This window comes from Chelonus insularis, unplaced genomic scaffold (genome assembly GCF_013357705.1).
Source record: "Chelonus insularis isolate UGA/USDA-ARS -01 unplaced genomic scaffold, ASM1335770v1 contig_10_pilon, whole genome shotgun sequence".
Classification (NCBI taxonomy): domain Eukaryota; kingdom Metazoa; phylum Arthropoda; class Insecta; order Hymenoptera; family Braconidae; genus Chelonus; species Chelonus insularis.
This window is the reverse complement of record NW_023276350.1, coordinates 483,263-490,605: the sequence shown is the minus strand read 5'-3', so window position 1 is coordinate 490,605 and position 7,343 is coordinate 483,263.

The window sequence follows — 7,343 nt, the reverse complement described above, 5'->3', positions numbered from 1 at the left end:
GAACGAGAGGATTTTTACTGCAATAGAACCTGTATAGAGACAGATAAACGAACAACGTGGCAGCAAGCGTGGCTTGACAGGTTGCAAGGAGAACTTGCTAGTAGACCGATGCGTCACAATAGACGCATACTACTACAAGCGCAACTTGTCAATAGCCTGGGTGGATAACATAAAGGCATTTGATACAACATCATACAAGCTTCTCCTCTACTTGCTATAATGCCTTTCAGTACCCCCACAAATAGTGAGATGCATCGAACATCTTATGCCGCTGTGGAGGACACGTTTCACCGTAACATCTGGTGAAACGAAAGTGTCTACCAGAGCAGTGTCATTTTGGAGAAGCGTATACCAGGGAGATACCCTGAGTCCTCTTCTATTTTGCATCTCACTGCTGCCATTATCTGTCACTCTACGCCAAACGCCTGGATATAAAGCCAGACGAGTCTCCAACCGCGTACAAAAGGCCCCACATCTATTCTATATGGATGAATTGAAAGTGTACGCGGCAAGTCCTGAGAGACCCCGAGCAGCCCTAGAGGTTGTGTCCGAGTATACCAGTGCAATCGACATGGAGTTTGCATCAGACAAGGGCGCAGTTGCCCACTTAGTAAAAGGAAGATCGCCGAACTGGAGTAATAATGTCGAGCTTACAGACGGGAGCATCATTATACATCTGGATGCTGGAGAGACATACCGATATCTTGGACAGGCACAATCTCCTTTGCAGGACGTGTCTGTCATCAAAGATACTCTCCGCAGTGAGTCCAAGTGGCGACTGAAGTGAATCTAGGGCTCTGAATTATCAGGCCCTAACAAAGTCAAAGCCACGAATATGCTCGCTGTCCCAGTCTTGCTATACTCATTCGGAGTTCTTAAATGGCTCCGAAAAGAGCTTAAAAACCTGGACATTATCACGGGAAAAGTGATGACATTATATCGAAGCCATCACTCGCGATCTTCTGTCAAGATGGTGTATTTTCCACTCTCGCCTATCGGCGTGATGTTATGCACGAACAACTCGAGGACACAAGATGCCGAGTTTGCCACGGTGATACAGATGAGACGCTATTTCATGTGTTATCGGCTTGTCTGATATTAGCGCGCTCAGCCTATATTCACCGGCATACCGCTGCCCTAAGAGCGCTGTATTAATACCTTCGCCGCTCTTATGGAATAGACGAGACACCAGTGCTATGTTCCCAGTGAAATTTAGTCATTCGTTAAAAACGGGAGAGCAAAAATTCTTTGGAATTACCCGCTCTCTACGCCCCAACGTATTGAACACAATAAGCCGGATATTACTCTTTTCGACCATACCACCAAGCACATATATTGTATTGAGTTCTCAGCCCCGGCTGAGACGAATATACATGCAAAGGAAGGAAGTAAACAGGAACGCTACAGAGAGCTCATGGAGGTCATGAAAAACGTCTATCACGAATACGCAGCGCGTATTCATTGGCGGATGACATGGTCTGAAATAGCGCCAAAGTTTGTCTAAACGAAGGACACATGTAGGGCCCTCGAACAATTTGTCAAGACATGCGGGGAAGAGAAATTGTTCAAGGAAGTTAGAAAAATCCGTGAGGCGGTAAGATAGACAAGAGAAGGGTAGCGCAAACGGGAGCAGCAATGCACAACACACAAAATCCTCCGCCCCGTAGAAGTAGTAGGTCCATTACCAGCGCCGTAAGAAAACATAGCTCGTGAACTTCATTGATCCACACCTAGGTGTTGTCGGAGCACCTAGGCACAGGTTGCAGGTCTGCAATCTTCGTAAAACGCCTGAAACCTGTTGATCGAACAGATCGCGATTTTTCACTTAACGATCCTTAGCAAAACAATAATAAAGTTTTTTATATTTCAGGAAATATCTAACACTAACCATTCTCTTTCTTTCAGCTGTTGACAATATAATGGTGCTTCCCTCACACCATAAACAACTAAGGCCGCCAACTAAAGCGGATAGAACTGGTACTACGGGAGACTGAAATCCAAGCCCGCACCCGAAGCTGCAAAGTCGAAAAACGATATGCAGAGAGCCGAGTGCTTTCGGTCAATTGAGGTTGGACTCGTAGTGGTATGTTGTAAGGCCTTGGGTAGATGCGTGTATCCTCGTGCCTTTCTAAAGGCACAAGAATATTACGCCGCAAGTAACGCCGTCACTAGAAGTAGAGTCGTCCCCAGAGTTATGCCCTAGAAGGCGAGGTACTCAAATAAAATGTCCTTCTCAGGACAGGGAACCAAGGCATTAACAATGGATGAGAGGTGTTAGAGCCGAGCGCTCTCTCCTATTCTCTTCTGATGAAAGGATCAAGACATCGAACCAAGTTGTGGACAAGGGGCATGTCCCACTTGTTGACTTCAGCATCTGAAGCTTTGAGTAAATCCAGAGCTTCTCTGACACCATTGAGCAAGTCGTGGAGACCCTTAGATGTTGGTTCTATTACTAAGCTGTCGCCGAAGAGCTTGTCAAGCTGTGTTGAGATCAGGAGCCGTTTGTTCTCATTTCGAGATGTGAGGAAGTTTCACACGCTGGCGTAATTGTCGTTGGTGGTCCTCAGATTTCGTAGGAGTCGAGCTGCATCACCCTGAACTGCACCTTTCAATAACCTAATTTTATGGACGTCGGTGAGCTCAGCGTTGTTGCCAACCATAGCCTGGCACAAGTCTCCAAACTTCTTCCAATCCTGGCACTTCCCACTGAACGGCTTGATCTTGATCTTTTTGAAGAGATGAACATCAGGCAAGCTTGATTTTGACTAAGCTGGGCGGATTAAGCTGATGAGATTGGTCAGAATTGACGGAGCTTCTTTGTACACTTCGAGCGTGACCAAATAAGTCTTCTCTTTCTTATGAGATGAGCTAAAGTAGAGCTGAGAAAAGTATGTGGCGAGCTCACTATTCAATTGTTCGGAAAATCACCACGTCTTCTCAGTGACAGAGAGCTTCAATTCGAGCTGAGGGAGAGAGAGCTTGTTGAAGTTGTCAGAACAACAAACATCAAGAGCTCTGAGAAGAAATTTCTTTCTGTTATCTTGAGAAGCTAGTTGAGCTGTGAAGTGGACCTCGGCATCAGCCTCGAGCATTGATATGTTAGTCATTGTCAATGACGAGCTTGGAATCCTCGAGCACCAGCAAAAACTCATTATCTGTACACTAGCACCAAAGACCCACTTAAAAAATGTGAATAAGTTCACTGTAATTATTCGAAGTCAAATAGTTAGTCTCTTTTGAGAGACACGACAAACTACAAACACTAATCACGAGCGCGAGCGAGAGAGCTATCTTTTGTCGAGCGCGAGACGCACTCGCAAAGAAAAGGTGTAGCAAATGAATCGCTACTGATATTTAATTTATATATTTTGAGCCGAAAGATCGATAACTGACGAGCTCCGTCGTAGGATGTGGTCAGGAGAGGTGCACATATACAAATAACACCTTTTTTGAGCAGAAAACTTTTTATTACAAAGGTATACTATTTTTACTGTTAACAATAAATTCTTAATAATAGTAGAGTTTAGTCAAAATGTTTTAACCAATTCATAATAAGCAAAACAGAGCACGAGTACTTGAGCGTTACGTGAGCGTTAATGGCTGCAAACATGTTGTAGCGGGTGTTGGTAGACTGAGTACGAGCTTTGACGAGAGCGAGTCCAGCTAACAGGTTGCGGTCAAGTTTACACGCCAAAAAGTTGACTCATGATTTTTCTCAAATTATTGTTTCTCTCTATGTTAATTCAGCTAGAATTGTAATTTATACAACTTTTGGTGACAAATTATGAAAGAAATTTTGATTCAATATTTTTTAGGATCAGCACCCTTGCTGATACAGCCCAGAGAGAGCGAAATACCTCAATAGAATTATTCGTAAAATTGATGTCCTTCTCGAATTTGCTGTAAATTTATTTAAAAGCTCTTCTAAATTATTAGTTGAAACAAATCAATTATGTTTGAAGAAATTATTATTGACATGGATATTTGTTTGAAAATTTTTTAATAATGGAAAGTGTAAAATTTTGCAACATAGAATTAATGTCGGAAATTCATTCCTTATTAAACAAAGTTCTCGTCGTATTTTTTTCTCGTCCTTCATTATACTTTCGACGACCAAGAAGTGCCTTATCAATTTGAATTGTATGTCCTAAACTATCAATTCTCCGAGTGTTACGTTTTATCAAAAATTCACAAATCTTAAATACTAAAAAAAAAATAATTTGCTTCCTTGGAAAATCATGCCTTCTAATAAGAGAATTTTATAAGAACTACTTTACTGCAGAATAAAATATAATCAACTACTGTAACAAGTCCTACAGAAAAATTTTCCATTACTTTCGTATGATGTGGTGGCAAAAATATGTAATAATATGACACACTGTTCGAATATCGACATATATTCTGCTGAACCAAATGTCTCTCATTCCACTTATCTCAAAAGCACACCACATTTACGACGTTTGTGTTTTCGTTATGAAGAATAATATGAATAATTACAGCGAAATAATGATAATTCATGTTTTAATGGAAGTAATGGACCGTCCGATACACATTCCTGTATGTAGTATGTAGGTAAAAGTGGATTTCTGAATTTATTATTGATGATTAAATTTAGGCCGTAAGAGGGACGGCAGAGGTTGTACAGAAATTTGTGCCTAATAACTTTGTGTGATCAGATTGATTACTACTGGATGTACGCTCAACACCAAGATGTAGCGTTAGAGAGTAGAGACTAGAGACCCGCACCTTATCTCTAGTACCTAACCTTAGTACTTAATCTGAAAGTGGATTTCTGAATTTATTATTGATGATTTTTTTTTTTTTTTATTTTTTGAATTCATGTCTATATACCAGAAATCCACAAATACCTCATTCCTGATGACTTTGTATTGAATGACAAAATCAATCATTGCATTGCGATTGCTAACAAGCTCGAAAAATTTGAACTTTGGAATCATTTTAACTGAATTTTTGTGATTGATGAATTACTCCAGATTAACATCAATATGCATTACATAAATATCATATGCTCAACCAATATAAACGACTACCAAGCATTGTATAAATTCTTCCGATTGTGATGTCATTTTAATCGAACAAACGTTTCCAACAAGGAAACCTCGCGAGATGGTCACCGTCGATTAAGCTGAGGTTTCTATTAGCGTATTCGGTTTCTGACCCGAAGCTGCCCAGGGCAGGCCCGGAAACACCCGAACATTGACGAACTGTAAATTGTTTCCAATATATGATAGAGTCGTGTAGTATAATCTAAATTGAATCAATTTAAGTTAGCTAATATAAATTCTATAACAATAATTTACTTATGTGATGGCTTATGTCAAAGCTAAAATAACTGATTTAAACGATAATCCTTTCCGTGACGAGAATGGTAAATTTTTATGCGTGATAATTGGGGAAAAATGGTAAGTACATTGATGTAACCTCAACATAGATGTTTGTTATAAATTTTTTACAGATTATCAACAATTATAATTCATTTTTTGTTAATCTATCGTAATAGGATGTCAAAATTACTGTTGTATTTATTCTTTATTCCAGGTGAAGAAAGCTTACAGTATGTAGAGTTAGAAGAAGGAAATATAGAAAATAATGAGTATGTGGAGTTAGAACAAGAAAATGCAGAAAATAGTGAGTTTGAGAATTATTTTCATTTTGCAATTCTAATTGTTTCCCAATAAACTTTATTATTCATTTTCAGTACCACAGAATTTTTCTCAACCATCATCTAGTTCGACATCTAGTACGCCTGGTACATCTCGTATTGAAGATGTAGAATTTTGTACTGCTGCAGCTCGTGAAAGACTTGAATGGTCAGATGATGCTACACGACTTCTTCTCAACTTATATATTCAATTTTTTCCCCAAATTGGTCCATTGAAACGATTTGATACTCGTAAAGAGATGTGGTCCTACGTATCTCAGCAACTAAAGGATATTTTAGGATTCAAGTGTACTTACGAGCAGTGTCAAGATCGTTATAGGTCAATCATGCGTGCATATACAGATGTAAATAAAAACAATAGAACATCAGGTAATGTTCGAAAACCACAAGAAATTAGAAAAATTCGTGCACTGGATGATAGCACCGAACCAGAAATTTTACTTGGAGTTGGAGCAAAAAAACGATTGAAACCTCAAGAAGATACAATAAAAAAGAATCCAAAAATTAGCACAGAGAAACTAAATACCAAACCAGAAGATAAGTGTATTGATGCAATTTTAAAAATTGCTAAAAAACGTGAAAAAAAGAAAGACAAAAGATTCCAAAAAAAACGAAATTTATGGCAAAAGTATATAAAGTTGAAATAAGTGACAATGAGGCTAGTCCTTCAAGCTCTTCAGAGTAATATGTTCTCTAGTTATTAGCTCAAAATATTATTTACATTTGTTTATTCATTCATATTCTCATTATTCACTTTATGGAGTAATAGCTGCTATGTATTCTTGAAAAAATTGCAATGGATGATAAAGAAGAAATCACAAGTTATTTTTACTCTTTTCTTTATAAAATATTAAGATGCAAATAACTCTTACTTACAATAGTAGATTATTAAGAAATATACATATTTCTAATTGGGTCCAAGATCATTATGGTACCTGTTATATATGTGATAATAAATACAAAACTGATTTTTATATTTCAGTTACATGTACTTTAAGTTCACTCAATAACCAAATTAAGATTTGGTGATAACAATAGAATTGTAAATCTTGCTATAGTAGTAACAACTTAAAAATGATCTTATTGCCCAAAGATGGTAAAATTAGATAATATTAGTAGAGTTATCTCTTTTTAAGATTAAAGAAACCAAGAGACTGATAACGTTCATCGTTATATAAAAATTATTCTATTATTGTATTTGTAATACGAAATTTCAGAACTTGTTGCGTAAAATTGTAGTTAAGTAGCATAAGTAAAGTTACCTCTTTTGAAGACAAAAGAAACCAAAAAATTGATAACTTTGAAGTATTAATACTTGTATTATAATTATTTTATAATAATTATTATAAAAAAGTAGTTCTATTTTTATTTTTGTATATAATATAAGTCAAGTTATCTCTTTTTAAGATTACAAAAATCAATCGAAACTTTTTTTTTTATGGTAAAGATATGAAAAAATCTGTGTTTGTATTTTTAAGTTATTTCCTAACTTTTTAAAGTTTAAAAAACTTGTGTTTTTGTGCAGATTGCACTTTTCAAGTGTTAAAAAATATAATTTCATTTATTCAAGATATGACGTTAATTTAAAATTATTCATCATTCTTATTAAAGAAATACAAATTTCATGTGTTATCGTTTATATTATTATTTATAATAATGA